The sequence below is a fragment of the Idiotropiscis lumnitzeri genome, unplaced genomic scaffold (genome assembly GCF_059441095.1).
Source record: "Idiotropiscis lumnitzeri isolate Australia: NSW breed Sydney's pygmy pipehorse unplaced genomic scaffold, RoL_Ilum_1.0 HiC_scaffold_30, whole genome shotgun sequence".
Lineage (NCBI taxonomy): Eukaryota > Metazoa > Chordata > Actinopteri > Syngnathiformes > Syngnathidae > Idiotropiscis > Idiotropiscis lumnitzeri.
In genome coordinates, this window is record NW_028283568.1 from 1,773,950 (window position 1) to 1,796,889 (window position 22,940).

Consider the following 22,940-nt stretch of genomic DNA (forward strand, 5'->3'; position numbering starts at 1 on the left):
AACCGCCCGTGCCCGGGGAAGGTGCTCCTCTTCGGCTTACTGTGACGCGAGCATGCCCTCCTCCTCCGGAGCTTCCATTCGGTTAAACTTAGGGGCCGCTTGGCACCGCCCGTGCCCGGGGAAGGTGCTCCTCTACGGCTTAACTGCCACGCACGCTGGCCGGAGCTCTGGTACGGTCCGAACCGCGCGAAACGTCGCCACCGATCGTGTCCGGGGGAACGTGCTCTTCTTCGTCCACTCTCCTCTTCGCCCACGCTCTTCTTCGGCGCACGCCGGCCGTCTAACCGCTCCAGCGCCCCGTCGTGCCGCTCGGCGAAACTACAATGCCCCCGAATATTTTTTAGACCCGCGAAGCACTGAACCTGCGAAAGGTGAACCGCGAAGTAGCGAGGGTTCACTGTATGTATAAGACCAAGACCTACAAAAAAGTCTCTTGGAGCAATGAGCTAGGTTTTACAGGAAGTCGGCCATTTTGAATTTACTTAAAAGGGGGCGGGTCACCACAATGGACTTTGTGTAGAAATTATTATTGGGGCCCGAGCAGCGACCGCGGCGAGGTCCCTATTGTTTTTGTAGAAAATATTATTACTTTTATTATTATTATTATTATTATTATTAGGGCCTGAGCAGCGACCGCTGCGAAGTCCCTATTGTTTTTGTAGAAATTATTATTATTATTTTTCCGATTGTTCGATCGCATTTTTGACCCCCGAAACATGCACAAAAACTCACCGAACCTGGCAGTCTCAGGTTTGGGCATGGCGAAAAATTTGATATTTTAACGTCTAATATGAACAGGAAGTGAGTTATGAATTTTTGAAAGTCCGACTTTTGCCCTTTTTTGCATGTTTACAGGGGTCATTCTTTTGCACCCTGATCCTAAAGGCTTCATCTGATTGCCTTAAAATTCTGTCTGTAGCATCTGAAGACCTGGGACAAACACTGGGGCTAAAATTTTTTGTTTCCGAAATACTATATGACGGGGGCGGGGCATCAAAGTTTTCACTTAAGATTTCCTTCGCCGCAATGGACAAAATGCTTAATAACTCTCCTGCACATGCTGCTAAAAATCCAAAACTTCACATGTACATAAAGAGTCTGTACCTGAAGACATCTATATGTTTATATTCAGTTATACACCTTGCGCCAATCAATATCATTTTTTACATTTTGACGTACTGCACGGTGCCCTTGTAACGAATCTGATTGAAAATTGGCTAGAAAAGACTCAAGACATTGATCTTACTCTATCCCTATTTTTGTGACTTTCCTTCGAAGGGCGTGGCTATTACGGTGCCGCAGAGTCTGATTATTCTCCGTGGCAACAAAAGTTCCTGCAAAATGATTCAGATGATCCATCTTCTCGAAATTTTTCACATTTGAGGATATTCAGGCCCTGAAGACGGCTGCCAACTTATTTTTGATCGCAGTGGTAGCGCCACCAACTGGTTAAAACAAATATAAATTATTTTCGTTGATGTTTTTCTCCGGGCATGTTAACAAAATCTACCTTATATTTGCTCGGATGAGTGTTTAGGCCTTGAGCATGTCACAATACGAAAGTCTTTCGCCTTCTTCAGAGTGTCACATGATGGTGTCTTGTGACCCGCCTTTATCAGCTGATGTTCCATGAGGGCGTGACTTACCTGTCACAAGAATGAAGGCAAGTCACGCCCCCCGCTGTCCGTTCACTCCGCCAAGATGCTGGTCCAGGTGGTAGAGAGGATGAAGGCTCCCTTGTCTCTGTTCATGGTTTTTATGCCTCGCTTGCAGATCTCAATGGTCTCTCTGATCCAGCGCTGTTGTTTGTTCTCTTCTGTGCGGATGACCCTGCCCTTCTCCCGGTCCATGATGTGGTTTTCCCTTTTGCAGTGGTCAGTGATTGCTGATTTGTAATGTTCATGTTGTGCTTGTTCTTTTACTGCTCTGATTTTTTTCATTTTTTTGACAGGTAAGTCACACCCTCATGGAACATCAGCTCAAGACACCATCATGCGACACTCTGAAGTAGGCGAAAGACTCGCCGAAACATGTCAGGTAAAAAATTAACCTAAAACATAATTGTCTGCTTTTAATGAATCAGTCAAATATCAATAATAAGAAGACAAAATGAACCTAATACAAATAAATGAATGCTTAATAACTCCCCTGCACATGCTCCTAAAAATCCAAACCTTCACCTGTAAATAAAACGTCCCGACCTGAAGACATCTTAATGTTATTATTTTGTTATACACACAGTGCCGCCAAGTGGAATCAAAAATTTGTTTTTATTTTAATTGTCACGTACTGCACGGTGCCCTTTCGACGAATCCGACTGAAAATTAGTCAGAAAAGACTCAAGACAATGATCTTACTCTCTGCCGAATTTTGTGACGTTTTGGCAAAAGGCGTGGCTATTACGGTGCTGAAAAGTCCGATTGTACTCTGTGGCAACAAAAGCTCCAGCAACATGACTCAGATGATCCTATCTTCTCGAAGTTGCACACATTTGAGGATACTTCAGCCCTGAAGACATCTACCAACTTATTTTTCATCGTAGTAGTAGCGCCCCCAACTGGTAAAAGCTAATACAAGTTATTTTCTTGGATGTTTTTCTCCGTGCAACTCAACAAGGTCGCCCTCATATATGCTCGGATGACTGTTTCGGCCATGAGGATGTCACAATACGAAATTCGTCCTTTTTCATGAAAAGTTGTGGGAGTGGCATTGCACTGTTCGGCAATAAAACAAAGCTGATTATGAGGTTCTAAATATGAACGACAACTCGTGAAACTTTACACACACATCAGGCCGAGCAAATTTATCAATATTTTATACGTTAGTTGTGCAGCTTTTTTGAAATGGCTCGCCATGGCCCTCGAGAAATGTTCAAAAAAGCAGCCCTGGTTGAGTGTTTCACCTCGCTTTTTGTAAATTTTATGGAGTACAGTGAACCCTCGGTTATCGCGGTTAATGGGGACCGAGACCACCCGCGAAAACTGAAAATCCGCGAAGTAGCGGCGCACCTTCAAAAATGCTTAAAAAAAATATATAATAAATATATAAATATATATATATATATATATATATATATATATATATATATATATATATATATATATATATACGGGGGGAGAGAGAGAGAGAGAGAGTGAAATTCATGTTATAACAAAAAAAACAAATTATTATTAAAACTTATTATTTTTTTATTCCCCAACCATTCTTTTTGTATTTATTTAATTACTCCGACTTTTACCTGCTGGTACGCCGTCCGGTGTGCCCTGTGAAATGAAAGGTGGCATTCTTTATTTATTTATTCATTTATTCATTCATAACTGACAGCCTCGCGCTCCGCTTGTGCCCGGCAGAAGAGGTGCTCCAATTCGGCTTAACTGTGACACACGCCCGCCCTCCTCCCCCGGAGCTTCCATTCGGTTAAACTTAGGGGCCGCTTGGCACCGCCCGTGCCCGGGGAAGGTGCTCCTCTTCGGCTTACTGTGACGCGAGCATGCCCTCCTCCTCCGGAGCTTCCATTCGGTTAAACTTAGGGGCCGCTTGGAACCGCCCGTGCCCGGGGAAGGTGCTCCTCTTCGGCTTACTGTGACGCGAGCATGCCCTCCTCCTCCGGAGCTTCCATTCGGTTAAACTCAGGGGCCGCTTGGAACCGCCCGTGCCCGGGGAAGGTGCTCCTCTACGGCTTAACTGCCACGCACGCCGGCCGGAGCTCTGGTACGGTCCGAACCGCGCGAAACGTCGCCACCGATCGTGTCCGGGGGAACGTGCTCTTCTTCGTCCACTCTCCTCTTCGCCCACGCTCTTCTTCGGCGCACGCCGGCCGTCTAACCGCTCCAGCGCCCCGTCGTGCCGCTCGGCGAAACTACAATGCCCCCGAATATTTTTTAGACCCGCGAAGCACTGAACCCGCGAAAGGTGAACCTCGAAGTAGCGAGGGTTCACTGTATGTATAAGACCAAGACCTACAAAAAAGTCTCTTGGAGCAATGAGCTAGGTTTTACAGGAAGTCGGCCATTTTGAATTTACTTAAAAGGGGGCGGGTCTCCACAATGGACTTTGTGTAGAAATTATTATTGGGGCCCGAGCAGCGACCGCGGCGAGGTCCCTATTGTTTTTGTAGAAAATATTATTACTTTTATTATTATTATTATTATTATTATTATTATTATTAGGGCCTGAGCAGCGACCGCTGCGAAGTCCCTATTGTTTTTGTAGAAATTATTATTATTATTATTTTTCCGATTGTTCGATCGCATTTTTGACCCCCGAAACATGCACAAAAACTCACCAAACTTGGCAGTCTCATCGGGCATGGCGAAAAATTTGATATTTTTTAACGTCTAATATGAACAGGAAGTGAGTTATGAATTTTTGAAAGTCCGACTTTTGCCCTTTTTTGCATGTTTACAGGGGTCATTCTTTTGCACCCTGATCCTAAAGGCTTCATCTGATTGCCTTAAAGTTCTGTCTGGAGCATCTTAAGACCTGGGACAAACACTGGGGCTAAAATTTTTTGTTTCCGAAATACTATATGACGGGGGCGGGGCTTCAAAGTTTTCACTTAAGATTTCCTTCGCCGCAATGGACAAAATGCTTAATAACTCTCCTGCCCGTGCTGCTAAAAATCCAAAACTTCACATGTACATAAAGAGTCGGTACCTGAAGACATCTATATGTTTATATTCAGTTATACACCTTGCGCCAATCAATATAAATGTTTACATTTTGACGTACTGCACGGTGCCCTTTTAACGAATCCGACTGAAAATTGGCTAGAAAAGACTCAAGACATTGATCTTACTCTATCCCTATTTTTATGACTTTCCTTCAAAGGGCGTGGCTATTACGGTGCCGCAGAGTCTGATTTTTCTCCGTGGCAACAAAAGTTCCTGCAAAATGATTCAGATGATCCATCTTCTGGAAATCTTTCACATTTGAGGATATTCAGGCCCTGAAGACGGCTGCCAACTTATTTTTGATCGCAGTGGTAGCGCCACCAACTGGTTAAAACAAATACAAATTATTTTCGTTGATGTTTTTCTCCGGGCAGGTTAACAAAATCTACCTTATATTTGCTCGGATGAGTGTTTAGGCCTTGAGCATGTCACAATACGAAAGTCTTTCGCCTTCTTCAGAGTGTCACATGATGGTGTCTTGTGACCCGTCTTTATCAGCTGATGTTCCATGAGGGCGTGACTTACCTGTCACAAGAATGAAGGCAAGTCACGCCCCCCGCTGTCCGTTCACTCCGCCAAGATGCTGGTCCAGGTGGTAGAGAGGATGAAGGCTCCCTTGTCTCTGTTCATGGTTTTTATGCCTCGCTTGCAGATCTCAATGGCCTCTCTGATCCAGCGCTGTTGTTTGTTCTCTTCTGTGCGGATGACCCTGCCCTTCTCCCGGTCCATGATGTGGTTTTCCCTTTTGCAGTGGTCAGTGATTGCTGATTTGTAATGTTCATGTTGTGCTTGTTCTTTTACTGCTCTGATTTTTTCATTTTTTTGACAGGTAAGTCACACCCTCATGGAACATCAGCTCAAGACACCATCATGCGACACTCTGAAGAAGGCGAAAGACTCGCCGAAACATGTCAGGTAAAAAATTAACCTAAAACATAATTGTCTGCTTTTAATGAATCAGTCAAATATCAATAATAAGAAGACAAAATGAACCTAATACAAATAAATGAATGCTTAATAACTCCCCTGCACATGCTCCTAAAAATCCAAACCTTCACCTGTAAATAAAACGTCCCGACCTGAAGACATCTTAATGTTATTATTTTGTTATACACACAGTGCCGCCAAGTGGAATCAAAAATTTGTTTTTATTTTAATTTTCACGTACTGCATGGTGCCCTTTTGACGAATCCGACTGAAAATTAGTCAGAAAAGACTTAAGACAATGATCTTACTCTCTGCCGAATTTTGTGACGTTTTGGCAAAAGGCGTGGCTATTAAGGTGCTGAAAAGTCCGATTGTACTCTGTGGCAACAAAAGCTCCGGCAACATGACTCAGATGATCCTATCTTCTCGAAGTTGTACACATTTGAGGATACTTCAGCCCTGAAGACATCTACCAACTTATTTTACATCGTAGTAGTAGCGCCACCAACTGGTAAAAGCTAATACAAGTTATTTTCTTGGATGTTTTTCTCCGTGCAACTCAACAAGGTCGCCCTCATATATGCTCGGATGACTGTTTCGGCCATGAGGATGTCACAATACGAAATTCGTGATTTTTCGTGAAAAGTTGTGGGAGTGGCATTGCACTGTTCAGCAATAAAACAAAGCTGATTATGAGGTTCTAAATATGAACGACAACTCGTAAAACTTTACACACACATCAGGCCGAGCAAATTTATCAATATTTTATACGTTAGTTGTGCAGCTTTTTTGAAATGGCTCGCCATGGCCCTCGAGAAATGTTAAAAAAAAGCAGCTCTGGTTGAGTGTTTCACCTCGCTTTTTGTAAATTTTATGGAGTACAGTGAACCCTCGGTTATCGCGGTTAATGGGGACCGAGACCACCCGCGAAAACTGAAAATCCGCGAAGTAGCGGCGCACCTTCAAAAATGCTTAAAAAAAATATACAATATATATAATAAATATATAAATATATATATATATATATATATATATATATATATATATATACGGGGAGAGAGAGAGTGAAATTCATGTTATAACAAAAAAAACAAATTATTATTAAAACGTATTATTTTTTTATTCCCCAGCCATTCTTTTTGTATTTATTTAATTACTCCGACTTTTACCTGCTGGTACGCCGTCCGGTGTGCCCTGTGAAATGAAAGGTGGCATTCTTTATTTATTTATTCATTTATTCATTCATAACTGACAGCCTCGCGCTCCGCTCGTGCCCGGGCAGAAGAGGTGCTCCAATTTGGCTTAACTGTGACACACGCCCGTCCTCCTCCCCCGGAGCTTCCATTCGGTTAAACTTAGGGGCCGCTTGGCACCGCCCGTGCCCGGGGAAGGTGCTCCTCTTCGGCTTACTGTGACGCGAGCATGCCCTCCTCCTCCGGAGCTTCCATTCGGTTAAACTTAGGGGCCGCTTGGAACCGCCCGTGCCCGGGGAAGGTGCTCCTCTTCGGCTTACTGTGACGCGAGCATGCCCTCCTCCTCCGGAGCTTCCATTCGGTTAAACTTAGGGGCCGCTTGGCACTGCCCGTGCCCGGGGAAGGTGCTCCTCTACGGCTTAACTGCCACGCACGCTGGCCGGAGCTCTGGTACGGTCCGAACCGCGCGAAACGTCGCCACCGATCGTGTCCGGGGGAACGTGCTCTTCTTCGTCCACTCTCCTCTTCGCCCACGCTCTTCTTCGGCGCACGCCGGCCGTCTAACCGCTCCAGCGCCCCGTCGTGCCGCTCGGCGAAACTACAATGCCCCCGAATATTTTTTAGACCCGCGAAGCACTGAACCCGCGAAAGGTGAACCGCGAAGTAGCGAGGGTTCACTGTATGTATAAGACCAAGACCTACAAAAAAGTCTCTTGGAGCAATGAGCTAGGTTTTACAGGAAGTCGGCCATTTTGAATTTACTGAAAAGGGGGCGGGTCACCACAATGGACTTTGTGAAGAAATTATTATTGGGGCCCGAGCAGCGACCGCGGCGAGGTCCCTATTGTTTTTGTAGAAGATATTATTACTTTTATTATTATTATTATTAGGGTCTGAGCAGCGACCGCTGCGAAGTCCCTATTGTTTTTGTAGAAATTATTATTATTATTATTTTTCCGATTGTTCGATCGCATTTTTGACCCCCGAAACATGCACAAAAACTCACCAAACTTGGCAGTCTCATCGGGCATGGCGAAAAATTTGATATTTTAACGTCTAATATGAACAGGAAGTGAGTTATGAATTTTTGAAAGTCCGACTTTTGCCCTTTTTTGCATGTTTACAGGGGTCATTCTTTTGCACCCTGATCCTAAAGGCTTCATCTGATTGCCTTAAAATTCTGTCTGTAGCATCTGAAGACCTGGCACAAACACTGGGGCTAAAATTTTTTGTTTCCGAAATACTATATGACGGGGGCGGGGCATCAAAGTTTTCACTTAAGATTTCCTTCGCCGCAATGGACAAAATGCTTAATAACTCTCCTGCACATGCTGCTAAAAATCCAAAACTTCACATGTACATAAAGAGTCTGTACCTGAAGACATCTATATGTTTATATTCAGTTATACACCTTGCGCCAATCAATATCATTTTTTACATTTTGACGTACTGCACGGTGCCCTTTTAACGAATCTGATTGAAAATTGGCTAGAAAAGACTCAAGACATTGATCTTACTCTATCCCTATTTTTGTGACTTTCCTTCGAAGGGCGTGGCTATTACGGTGCCGCAGAGTCTGATTATTCTCCGTGGCAACAAAAGTTCCTGCAAAATGATTCAGATGATCCATCTTCTCGAAATTTTTCACGTTTGAGGATATTCAGGCCCTGAAGACGGCTGCCAACTTATTTTTGATCGCAGTGGTAACGCCACCAACTGGTTAAAACAAATACAAATCATTTTCGTTGATTTTTTTCTCCGGGCAGGTTAACAAAATCTACCTTACATTTGCTCGGATGAGTGTTTAGGCCTTGAGGATGTCACAATACGAAAGTCTTTCGCCTTCTTCAGAGTGTCACATGATGGTGTCTTGTGGCCCGTCTTTATCAGCTGATGTTCCATGAGGGCGTGACTTACCTGTCACAAGAATGAAGGCAAGTCACGCCCCCCGCTGTCCGTTCACTCCGCCAAAATGCTGCTCCAGGTGGTAGAGAGGATGAAGGCTCCCTTGTCTCTGTTCATGGTTTTTATGCCTCGCTTGCAGATCTCAATGGCCTCTCTGATCCAGCGCTGTTGTTTGTTCTCTTCGGTGCGGATGACCCTGCCCTTCTCCCGGTCCATGATGTGGTTTTCCCTTTTGCAGTGGTCAGTGATTGCTGATTTGTAATGTTCATGTTGTGCTTGTTCTTTTACTGCTCTGATTTTTCCTTTTTTTTGACAGGTAAGTCACACCCTCATGGAACATCAGCTGATAAAGACGGGTCTCAAGACACCATCATGCGACACTCTGAAGAAGGCGAAAGACTCGCCGAAACATGTCAGGTAAAAAATTAACCTAAAACATAATTGTCTGCTTTTAATGAATCAGTCAAATATCAATAATAAGAAGACAAAATGAACCTAATACAAATAAATGAATGCTTAATAACTCCCCTGCACATGCTCCTAAAAATCCAAACCTTCACCTGTAAATAAAACGTCCCGACCTGAAGACATCTTAATGTTATTATTTTGTTATACACACAGTGCCGCCAAGTGGAATCAAAAATTTGTTTTTATTTTAATTTTCACGTACTGCACGGTGCCCTTTTGACGAATCCGACTTAAAATTAGTCAGAAAAGACTCAAGACAATGATCTTACTCTCTGCCGAATTTTGTGACGTTTTGGCAAAAGGCGTGGCTATTAAGGTGCTGAAAAGTCCGATTGTACTCTGTGGCAACAAAAGCTCCGGCAACATGACTCAGATCATCCTATCTTCTCGAAGTTGTACACATTTGAGGATACTTCAGCCCTGAAGACATCTACCAACTTATTTTATATCGTAGTAGTAGCGCCACCAACTGGTAAAAGCTAATACAAGTTATTTTCTTGGATGTTTTTCTCCGTGCAACTCAACAAGGTCGCCCTCATATATGCTCGGATGACTGTTTCGGCCATGAGGATGTCACAATACGAAATTCGTGATTTTTCGTGAAAAGTTGTGGGAGTGGCATTGCACTGTTCGGCAATAAAACAAAGCTGATTATGAGGTTCTAAATATGAACGACAACTCGTAAAACTTTACACACACATCAGGCCGAGCAAATTTATCAATATTTTATACGTTAGTTGTGCAGCTTTTTTGAAATGGCTCGCCATGGCCCTCGAGAAATGTTAAAAAAAAGCAGCTCTGGTTGAGTGTTTCACCTCGCTTTTTGTAAATTTTATGGAGTACAGTGAACCCTCGGTTATCGCGGTTAATGGGGACCGAGACCACCCGCGAAAACTGAAAATCCGCGAAGTAGCGGCGCACCTTCAAAAATGCTTAAAAAAAATATACAATATATATAATAAATATATATATATATATATATATATATATATATACGGGGAGAGCGAGAGTGAAATTCATGTTATAACAAAAAAACCAAATTATTATTAAAACGTATTATTTTTTTATTCCCCAGCCATTCTTTTTGTATTTATTTAATTACTCCGACTTTTACCTGCTGGTACGCCGTCCGGTGTGCCCTGTGAAATGAAAGGTGGCATTCTTTATTTATTTATTCATTTATTCATTCATAACTGACAGCCTCGCGCTCTGCTCGTGCCCGGGCAGAAGAGGTGCTCCAATTTGGCTTAACTGTGACACACGCCCGTCCTCCTCCGTCCGGAGCTTCCATTCGGTTAAACTTAGGGGCCGCTTGGCACCGCCCGTGCCCGGGGAAGGTGCTCCTCTTCGGCTTACTGTGACGCGAGCATGCCCTCCTCCTCCGGAGCTTCCATTCGGTTAAACTTAGGGGCCGCTTGGAACCGCCCGTGCCCGGGGAAGGTGCTCCTCTTCGGCTTACTGTGACGCGAGCATGCCCTCCTCCTCCGGAGCTTCCATTCGGTTAAACTTAGGGGCCGCTTGGCACCGCCCGTGCCCGGGGAAGGTGCTCCTCTACGGCTTAACTGCCACGCACGCTGGCCGGAGCTCTGGTACGGTCCGAACCGCGCGAAACGTCGCCACAGATCATGTCCGGGGGAACGTGCTCTTCTTCGTCCACTCTCCTCTTCGCCCACGCTCTTCTTCGGCGCACGCCGGCCGTCTAACCGCTCCAGCGCCCCGTCGTGCCGCTCGGCGAAACTACAATGCCCCCGAATATTTTTTAGACCCGCGAAGCACTGAACCTGCGAAAGGTGAACCGCGAAGTAGCGAGGGTTCACTGTATGTATAAGACCAAGACCTACAAAAAAGTCTCTTGGAGCAATGAGCTAGGTTTTACAGGAAGTCGGCCATTTTGAATTTACTTAAAAGGGGGCGGGTCACCACAATGGACTTTGTGTAGAAATTATTATTGGGGCCCGAGCAGCGACCGCGGCGAGGTCCCTATTGTTTTTGTAGAAAATATTATTACTTTTATTATTATTATTATTATTATTATTAGGGCCTGAGCAGCGACCGCTGCGAAGTCCCTATTGTTTTTGTAGAAATTATTATTATTATTTTTCCGATTGTTCGATCGCATTTTTGACCCCCGAAACATGCACAAAAACTCACCAAACCTGGCAGTCTCATCGGGCATGGCGAAAAATTTGATATTTTAACGTCTAATATGAACAGGAAGTGAGTTATGAATTTTTGAAAGTCCGACTTTTGCCCTTTTTTGCATGTTTACAGGGGTCATTCTTTTGCACCCTGATCCTAAAGGCTTCATCTGATTGCCTTAAAATTCTGTCTGTAGCATCTGAAGACCTGGGACAAACACTGGGGCTAAAATTTTTTGTTTCCGAAATACTATATGACGGGGGCGGGGCATCAAAGTTTTCACTTAAGATTTCCTTCGCCGCAATGGACAAAATGCTTAATAACTCTCCTGCACATGCTGCTAAAAATCCAAAACTTCACATGTACATAAAGAGTCTGTACCTGAAGACATCTATATGTTTATATTCAGTTATACACCTTGCGCCAATCAATATCATTTTTTACATTTTGACGTACTGCCCTTGTAACGAATCTGATTGAAAATTGGCTAGAAAAGACTCAAGACATTGATCTTACTCTATCCCTATTTTTGTGACTTTCCTTCGAAGGGCGTGGCTATTACGGTGCCGCAGAGTCTGATTATTCTCCGTGGCAACAAAAGTTCCTGCAAAATGATTCAGATGATCCATCTTCTCGAAATTTTTCACATTTGAGGATATTCAGGCCCTGAAGACGGCTGCCAACTTATTTTTGATCGCAGTGGTAGCGCCACCAACTGGTTAAAACAAATATAAATTATTTTCGTTGATGTTTTTCTCCGGGCATGTTAACAAAATCTACCTTATATTTGCTCGGATGAGTGTTTAGGCCTTGAGCATGTCACAATACGAAAGTCTTTCGCCTTCTTCAGAGTGTCACATGATGGTGTCTTGTGACCCGCCTTTATCAGCTGATGTTCCATGAGGGCGTGACTTACCTGTCACAAGAATGAAGGCAAGTCACGCCCCCCGCTGTCCGTTCACTCCGCCAAGATGCTGGTCCAGGTGGTAGAGAGGATGAAGGCTCCCTTGTCTCTGTTCATGGTTTTTATGCCTCGCTTGCAGATCTCAATGGCCTCTCTGATCCAGCGCTGTTGTTTGTTCTCTTCTGTGCGGATGACCCTGCCCTTCTCCCGGTCCATGATGTGGTTTTCCCTTTTGCAGTGGTCAGTGATTGCTGATTTGTAATGTTCATGTTGTGCTTGTTCTTTTACTGCTCTGATTTTTCATTTTTTTGACAGGTAAGTCACACCCTCATGGAACATCAGCTGATAAAGACGGGTCTCAAGACACCATCATGCGACACTCTGAAGAAGGCGAAAGACTCGCCGAAACATGTCAGGTAAAAAATTAACCTAAAACATAATTGTCTGCTTTTAATGAATCAGTCAAATATCAATAATAAGAAGACAAAATGAACCTAATACAAATAAATGAATGCTTAATAACTCCCCTGCACATGCTCCTAAAAATCCAAACCTTCACCTGTAAATAAAACGTCCCGACCTGAAGACATCTTAATGTTATTATTTTGTTATACACACAGTGCCGCCAAGTGGAATCAAAAATTTGTTTTTATTTTAATTTTCACGTACTGCACGGTGCCCTTTTGACGAATCCGACTGAAAATTAGTCAGAAAAGACTCAAGACAATGATCTTACTCTCTGCCGAATTTTGTGACGTTTTGGCAAAAGGCGTGGCTATTAAGGTGCTGAAAAGTCCGATTGTACTCTGTGGCAACAAAAGCTCCGGCAACATGACTCAGATCATCCTATCTTCTCGAAGTTGTACACATTTGAGGATACTTCAGCCCTGAAGACATCTACCAACTTATTTTATATCGTAGTAGTAGCGCCACCAACTGGTAAAAGCTAATACAAGTTATTTTCTTGGATGTTTTTCTCCGTGCAACTCAACAAGGTCGCCCTCATATATGTTCGGATGACTGTTTCGGCCATGAGGATGTCACAATACGAAATTCGTGATTTTTCGTGAAAAGTTGTGGGAGTGGCATTGCACTGTTCGGCAATAAAACAAAGCTGATTATGAGGTTCTAAATATGAACGACAACTCGTAAAACTTTACACACACATCAGGCCGAGCAAATTTATCAATATTTTATACGTTAGTTGTGCAGCTTTTTTGAAATGGCTCGCCATGGCCCTCGAGAAATGTTAAAAAAAAGCAGCTCTGGTTGAGTGTTTCACCTCGCTTTTTGTAAATTTTATGGAGTACAGTGAACCCTCGGTTATCGCGGTTAATGGGGACCGAGACCACCCGCGAAAACTGAAAATCCGCGAAGTAGCGGCGCACCTTCAAAAATGCTTAAAAAAAATATACAATATATATAATAAATATATATATATATATATATATATATATATATATATATATATATATATATACGGGGAGAGAGAGAGTGAAATTCATGTTATAACAAAAAAAACAAATTATTATTAAAACTTATTATTTTTTTATTCCCCAACCATTCTTTTTGTATTTATTTAATTACTCCGACTTTTACCTGCTGGTACGCCGTCCGGTGTGCCCTGTGAAATGAAAGGTGGCATTCTTTATTTATTTATTCATTTATTCATTCATAACTGACAGCCTCGCGCTCCGCTTGTGCCCGGCAGAAGAGGTGCTCCAATTCGGCTTAACTGTGACACACGCCCGCCCTCCTCCCCCGGAGCTTCCATTCGGTTAAACTTAGGGGCCGCTTGGCACCGCCCGTGCCCGGGGAAGGTGCTCCTCTTCGGCTTACTGTGACGCGAGCATGCCCTCCTCCTCCGGAGCTTCCATTCGGTTAAACTCAGGGGCCGCTTGGAACCGCCCGTGCCCGGGGAAGGTGCTCCTCTACGGCTTAACTGCCACGCACGCCGGCCGGAGCTCTGGTACGGTCCGAACCGCGCGAAACGTCGCCACCGATCGTGTCCGGGGGAACGTGCTCTTCTTCGTCCACTCTCCTCTTCGCCCACGCTCTTCTTCGGCGCACGCCGGCCGTCTAACCGCTCCAGCGCCCCGTCGTGCCGCTCGGCGAAACTACAATGCCCCCGAATATTTTTTAGACCCGCGAAGCACTGAACCCGCGAAAGGTGAACCTCGAAGTAGCGAGGGTTCACTGTATGTATAAGACCAAGACCTACAAAAAAGTCTCTTGGAGCAATGAGCTAGGTTTTACAGGAAGTCGGCCATTTTGAATTTACTTAAAAGGGGGCGGGTCTCCACAATGGACTTTGTGTAGAAATTATTATTGGGGCCCGAGCAGCGACCGCGGCGAGGTCCCTATTGTTTTTGTAGAAAATATTATTACTTTTATTATTATTATTATTATTATTATTATTATTATTAGGGCCTGAGCAGCGACCGCTGCGAAGTCCCTATTGTTTTTGTAGAAATTATTATTATTATTATTTTTCCGATTGTTCGATCGCATTTTTGACCCCCGAAACATGCACAAAAACTCACCAAACTTGGCAGTCTCATCGGGCATGGCGAAAAATTTGATATTTTTTAACGTCTAATATGAACAGGAAGTGAGTTATGAATTTTTGAAAGTCCGACTTTTGCCCTTTTTTGCATGTTTACAGGGGTCATTCTTTTGCACCCTGATCCTAAAGGCTTCATCTGATTGCCTTAAAGTTCTGTCTGGAGCATCTTAAGACCTGGGACAAACACTGGGGCTAAAATTTTTTGTTTCCGAAATACTATATGACGGGGGCGGGGCTTCAAAGTTTTCACTTAAGATTTCCTTCGCCGCAATGGACAAAATGCTTAATAACTCTCCTGCCCGTGCTGCTAAAAATCCAAAACTTCACATGTACATAAAGAGTCGGTACCTGAAGACATCTATATGTTTATATTCAGTTATACACCTTGCGCCAATCAATATAAATGTTTACATTTTGACGTACTGCACGGTGCCCTTTTAACGAATCCGACTGAAAATTGGCTAGAAAAGACTCAAGACATTGATCTTACTCTATCCCTATTTTTATGACTTTCCTTCAAAGGGCGTGGCTATTACGGTGCCGCAGAGTCTGATTATTCTCCGTGGCAACAAAAGTTCCTGCAAAATGATTCAGATGATCCATCTTCTGGAAATCTTTCACATTTGAGGATATTCAGGCCCTGAAGACGGCTGCCAACTTATTTTTGATCGCAGTGGTAGCGCCACCAACTGGTTAAAACAAATACAAATTATTTTCGTTGATGTTTTTCTCCGGGCAGGTTAACAAAATCTACCTTATATTTGCTCGGATGAGTGTTTAGGCCTTGAGCATGTCACAATACGAAAGTCTTTCGCCTTCTTCAGAGTGTCACATGATGGTGTCTTGTGACCCGTCTTTATCAGCTGATGTTCCATGAGGGCGTGACTTACCTGTCACAAGAATGAAGGCAAGTCACGCCCCCCGCTGTCCGTTCACTCCGCCAAGATGCTGGTCCAGGTGGTAGAGAGGATGAAGGCTCCCTTGTCTCTGTTCATGGTTTTTATGCCTCGCTTGCAGATCTCAATGGCCTCTCTGATCCAGCGCTGTTGTTTGTTCTCTTCTGTGCGGATGACCCTGCCCTTCTCCCGGTCCATGATGTGGTTTTCCCTTTTGCAGTGGTCAGTGATTGCTGATTTGTAATGTTCATGTTGTGCTTGTTCTTTTACTGCTCTGATTTTTCATTTTTTTGACAGGTAAGTCACACCCTCATGGAACATCAGCTGATAAAGACGGGTCTCAAGACACCATCATGCGACACTCTGAAGAAGGCGAAAGACTCGCCGAAACATGTCAGGTAAAAAATTAACCTAAAACATAATTGTCTGCTTTTAATGAATCAGTCAAATATCAATAATCAGAAGTCAAAATGAACCTAATACAAATAAATGAATGCTTAATAACTCCCCTGCACATGCTCCTAAAAATCCAAACCTTCACCTGTAAATAAAACGTCCCGACCTGAAGACATCTTAATGTTATTATTTTGTTATACACACAGTGCCGCCAAGTGGAATAAAAAATTTGTTTTTATTTTAATTTTCACGTACTGCACGGTGCCCTTTTGACGAATCCGACTGAAAATTAGTCAGAAAAGACTCAAGACAATGATCTTACTCTCTGCCGAATTTTGTGACGTTTTGGCAAAAGGCGTGGCTATTAAGGTGCTGAAAAGTCCGATTGTACTCTGTGGCAACAAAAGCTCCGGCAACATGACTCAGATGATCCTATCTTCTCGAAGTTGTACACATTTGAGGATACTTCAGCCCTGAAGACATCTACCAACTTATTTTACATCGTAGTAGTAGCGCCACCAACTGGTAAAAGCTAATACAAGTTATTTTCTTGGATGTTTTTCTCCGTGCAACTCAACAAGGTCGCCCTCATATATGCTCGGATGACTGTTTCGGCCATGAGGATGTCACAATACGAAATTCGTGATTTTTCGTGAAAAGTTGTGGGAGTGGCATTGCACTGTTCGGCAATAAAACAAAGCTGATTATGAGGTTCTAAATATGAACGTCAACTCGTAAAACTTTACACACACATCAGGCCGAGCAAATTTATCAATATTTTATACGTTAGTTGTGCAGCTTTTTTGAAATGGCTCGCCATGGCCCTCGAGAAATGTTAAAAAAAAGCAGCTCTGGTTGAGTGTTTCACCTCGCTTTTTGTAAATTTTATGGAGTACAGTGAACCCTCGGTTATCGCCGTTCATGGGGACCGAGACCATCCGCGAAAACTGAAAATCCGCGAAGTAGCGGCGCACCTTCAAAAATGCTTAAAAAAAATATACAATATATATAATAAATATATATATATATATATATATATATATATATATATATATATATATATATATATATATATATATATACGGGGAGAGAGAGAGTGAAATTCATGTTATAACAAAAAAACCAAATTATTATTAAAACGTATTATTTTTTTATTCCCCAGCCATTCTTTTTGTATTTATTTAATTACTCCGACTTTTACCTGCTGGTACGCCGTCCGGTGTGCCCTGTGAAATGAAAGGTGGCATTCTTTATTTATTTATTCATTTATTCATTCATAACTGACAGCCTCGCGCTCCGCTCGTGCCCGGGCAGAAGAGGTGCTCCAATTTGGCTTAACTGTGACACACGCCCGTCCTCCTCCGTCCGGAGCTTCCATTCGGTTAAACTTAGGGGCCGCTTGGCACCGCCCGTTCCCGGGGTAGGTGCTCCTCTTCGGCTTACTGTGACGCGAGCATGCCCTCCTCCTCCGGAGCTTCCATTCGGTTAAACTTAGGGGCCGCTTGGAACCGCCCGTGCGTGCCCGGGGAAGGTGCTCCTCTTCGGCTTACTGTGACGCGAGCATGCCCTCCTCCTCCGGAGCTTCCATTCGGTTAAACTTAGGGGCCGCTTGGCACCGCCCGTGCCCGGGGAAGGTGCTCCTCTTCGGCTTACTGTGACGCGAGCATGCCCTCCTCCTCCGGAGCTTCCATTCGGTTAAACTTAGGGGCCGCTTGGAACCGCCCGTGCCCGGGGAAGGTGCTCCTCTTCGGCTTACTGTGACGCGAGCATGCCCTCCTCCTCCGGAGCTTCCATTCGGTTAAACTTAGGGGCCGCTTGGCACTGCCCGTGCCCGGGGAAGGTGCTCCTCTACGGCTTAACTGCCACGCACGCCGGCCGGAGCTCTGGTACGGTCCGAACCGCGCGAAACGTCGCCACCGATCGTGTCCGGGGGAACGTGCTCTTCTTCGTCCACTCTCCTCTTCGCCCACGCTCTTCTTCGGCGCACGCCGGCCGTCTAACCGCTCCAGCGCCCCGTCGTGCCGCTCGGCGAAACTACAATGCCCCCGAATATTTTTTAGACCCGCGAAGCACTGAACCCGCGAAAGGTGAACCTCGAAGTAGCGAGGGTTCACTGTATGTATAAGACCAAGACCTACAAAAAAGTCTCTTGGAGCAATGAGCTAGGTTTTACAGGAAGTCGGCCATTTTGAATTTACTTAAAAGGGGGCGGGTCACCACAATGGACTTTGTGTAGAAATTATTATTGGGGCCCGAGCAGCGACCGCGGCGAGGTCCCTATTGTTTTTGTAGAAAATATTATTACTTTTATTATTATTATTATTATTATTATTAGGGCCTGAGCAGCGACCGCTGCGAAGTCCCTATTGTTTTTGTAGAAATTATTATTATTATTATTTTTCCGATTGTTCGATCGCATTTTTGACCCCCGAAACATGCACAAAAACTCACCAAACTTGGCAGTCTCATCGGGCATGGCGAAAAATTTGATATTTTAACGTCTAATATGAACAGGAAGTGAGTTATGAATTTTTGAAAGTCCGACTTTTGCCCTTTTTTGCATGTTTACAGGGGTCATTCTTTTGCACCCTGATCCTAAAGGCTTCATCTGATTGCCTTAAAATTCTGTCTGTAGCATCTGAAGACCTGGGACAAACACTGGGGCTAAAATTTTTTGTTTCCGAAATACTATATGACGGGGGCGGGGCTTCAAAGTTTTCACTTAAGATTTCCTTCGCCGCAATGGACAAAATGCTTAATAACTCTCCTGCACATGCTGCTAAAAATCCAAAACTTCACATGTACATAAAGAGTCTGGACCTGAAGACATCTATATGTTTATATTCAGTTATACACCTTGCGCCAATCAATATCATTTTTTACATTTTGACGTACTGCACGGTGCCCTTTTAACGAATCTGATTGAAAATTGGCTAGAAAAGACTCAAGACATTGATCTTACTCTATCCTTATTTTTGTGACTTTCCTTCGAAGGGCGTGGCTATTACGGTGCCGCAGAGTCTGATTATTCTCCGTGGCAACAAAAGTTCCTGCAAAATGATTCAGATGATCCATCTTCTCGAAATTTTTCACATTTGAGGATATTCAGGCCCTGAAGACGGCTGCCAACTTATTTTTGATCGCAGTGGTAGCGCCACCAACTGGTTAAAACAAATACAAATTATTTTCGTTGATGTTTTTCTCCGGGCAGGTTAACAAAATCTACCTTATATTTGCTCGGATGAGTGTTTAGGCCTTGAGCATGTCACAATACGAAAGTCTTTCGCCTTCTTCAGAGTGTCACATGATGGTGCCTTGTGACCCGTCTTTATCAGATGATGTTCCATGAGGGCGTGACTTACCTGTCACAAGAATGAAGGCAAGTCACGCCCCCCGCTGTCCGTTCACTCCGCCAAGATGCTGGTCCAGGTGGTAGAGAGGATGAAGGCTCCCTTGTCTCTGTTCATGGTTTTTATGCCTCGCTTGCAGATCTCAATGGCCTCTCTGATCCAGCGCTGTTGTTTGTTCTCTTCTGTGCGGATGACCCTGCCCTTCTCCCGGTCCATGATGTGGTTTTCCCTTTTGCAGTGGTCAGTGATTGCTGATTTGTAATGTTCATGTTGTGCTTGTTCTTTTACTGCTCTGATTTTTTTCATTTTTTTGACAGGTAAGTCACACCCTCATGGAACATCAGCTCAAGACACCATCATGCGACACTCTGAAGAAGGCGAAAGACTCGCCGAAACATGTCAGTGAAAAAATTAACCTAAAACATAATTGTCTGCTTTTAATGAATCAGTCAAATATCAATAATAAGAAGACAAAATATACCTAATACAAATAAATGAATGCTTAATAACTCCCCTGCACATGCTCCTAAAAATCCAAACCTTCACCTGTAAATAAAACGTCCCGACCTGAAGACATCTTAATGTTATTATTTTGTTATACACACAGTGCCGCCAAGTGGAATCAAAAATTTGTTTTTATTTTAATTTTCACGTACTGCACGGTGCCCTTTTGACGAATCCGACTGAAAATTAGTCAGAAAAGACTCAAGACAATGATCTTACTCTCTGCCGAATTTTGTGACGTTTTGGCAAAAGGCGTGGCTATTACGGTGCTGAAAAGTCCGATTGTACTCTGTGGCAACAAAAGCTCCGGCAACATGACTCAGGTGATCCTATCTTCTCGAAGTTGTACACATTTGAGGATACTTCAGCCCTGAAGACATCTACCGACTTATTTTTCATCGTAGTAGTAGCGCCACCAACTGGTAAAAGCTAATACAAGTTATTTTCTTGGATGTTTTTCTCCGTGCAACTCAACAAGGTTGCCCTCATATATGCTCGGATGACTGTTTCGGCCATGAGGATGTCACAATACGAAATTTGTCCTTTTTCGTGAAAAGTTTTGGGAGTGGCATTGCACTGTTCGGCAATAAAACAACGCTGATTATGAGGTTCTAAATATGAACGACAACTCGTGAAACTTAACACACACATCAGGCCGAGCAAATTTATCAATATTTTATTCGTTAGTTGTGCAGCTTTTTTGAAATGGCTCGCCATGGCCCTCGAGAAATGTTAAAAAAAGCAGCCCTGATTGAGTGTTTCACCTCGCTTTTTGTAAATTTTATGGAGTACAGTGAACCCTCGGTTATCGCGGTTAATGGGGACCGAGACCACCCGCGAAAACTGAAAATCCGCGAAGTAGCGGCGCACCTTCAAAAATGCTTAAAAAAAATATACAATGTATATAATAAATATATATATATATATATATATATATACGGGGAGAGAGAGAGTGAAATTCATTTTATAACAAAAAAACCAAATTATTATTAAAACGTATTATTTTTTTATTCCCCAGCCATTCTTTTTGTATTTATTTAATTACTCCGACTTTTACCTGCTGGTACGCCGTCCGGTGTGCCCTGTGAAATGAAAGGTGGCATTCTTTATTTATTTATTCATTTATTCATTCATAACTGACAGCCTCGCGCTCCGCTCGTGCCCGGGCAGAAGAGGTGCTCCAATTCGGCTTAACTGTGACACACGCCCGCCCTCCTCCCCCGGAGCTTCCATTCGGTTAAACTTAGGGGCCGCTTGGCACCGCCGTGCCCGGGGAAGGTGCTACTCTTCGGCTTACTGTGACGCGAGCATGCCCTCCTCCTCCGGAGCTTCCATTCGGTTAAACTTAGGGGCCGCTTGGAACCGCCCGTGCCCGGGGAAGGTGCTCCTCTTCGGCTTACTGTGACGCGAGCATGCCCTCCTCCTCCGGAGCTTCCATTCGGTTAAACTCAGGGGCCGCTTGGAACCGCCCGTGCCCGATGAAGGTGCTCCTCTTCGGCTTACTGTGACGCGAACATGCCCTCCTCCTCCGGAGCTTCCATTCGGTTAAACTTAGGGGCCGCTTGGCACCGCCCGTGCCCGGGGAAGGTGCTCCTCTATGGCTTAACTGCCACGCACGCCGGCCGGAGCTCTGGTACGGTCCGAACCGCGCGAAACGTCGCCACCGATCGTGTCCGGGGGAACGTGCTCTTCTTCGTCCACTCTCCTCTTCGCCCACGCTCTTCTTCGGCGCACGCCGGCCGTCTAACCGCTCCAGCGCCCCGTCGTGCCGCTCGGCGAAACTACAATGCCCCCGAATATTTTTTAGACCCGCGAAGCACTGAACCCGCGAAAGGTGAACCGCGAAGTAGCGAGGGTTCACTGTATGTATAAGACCAAGACCTACAAAAAAGTCTCTTGGAGCAATGAGCTAGGTTTTACAGGAAGTCGGCCATTTTTGATTTACTTAAAAGGGGGCGGGTCACCACAATGGACTTTGTGTAGAAATTATTATTGGGGCCCGAGCAGCGACCGCGGCGAGGTCCCTATTGTTTTTGTAGAAAATATTATTACTTTTATTATTATTATTATTATTATTATTATTAGGGCCTGAGCAGCGACCGCTGCGAAGTCCCTATTGTTTTTGTAGGAATTATTATTATTATTATTTTTCCGATTGTTCGATCGCATTTTTGACCCCCGAAACATGCACAAAAACTCACCAAACTTGGCAGTCTCATCGGGCATGGCGAAAAATTTGATATTTTTTAACGTCTAATATGAACAGGAAGTGAGTTATGAATTTTTGAAAGTCCGACTTTTGCCCTTTTTTGCATGTTTACAGGGGTCATTCTTTTGCACCCTGATCCTAAAGGCTTCATCTGATTGCCTTAAAATTCTGTCTGTAGCATCTGAAGACCTGGCACAAACACTGGGGCTAAAATTTTTTGTTTCCGAAATACTATATGACGGGGGCGGGGCATCAAAGTTTTCACTTAAGATTTCCTTCGCCGCAATGGACAAAATGCTTAATAACTCTCCTGCACATGCTGCTAAAAATCCAAAACTTCACATGTACATAAAGAGTCTGTACCTGAAGACATCTATATGTTTATATTCAGTTATACACCTTGCGCCAATCAATATCATTTTTTACATTTTGACGTACTGCACGGTGCCCTTTTAACGGATCTGATTGAAAATTGGCTAGAAAAGACTCAAGACATTGATCTTACTCTATCCCTATTTTTGTGACTTTCCTTCGAAGGGCGTGGCTATTACGGTGCCGCAGAGTCTGATTATTCTCCGTGGCAACAAAAGTTCCTGCAAAATGATTCAGATGATCCATCTTCTCGAAGTTTTTCACATTTGAGGATATTCAGGCCCTGAAGACGGCTGCCAACTTATTTTTGATCGCAGTGGTAGCGCCACCAACTGGTTAAAACAAATACAAATTATTTTCGTTGATGTTTTTCTCCGGGCATGTTAACAAAATCTACCTTATATTTGCTCGGATGAGTGTTTAGGCCTTGAGCATGTC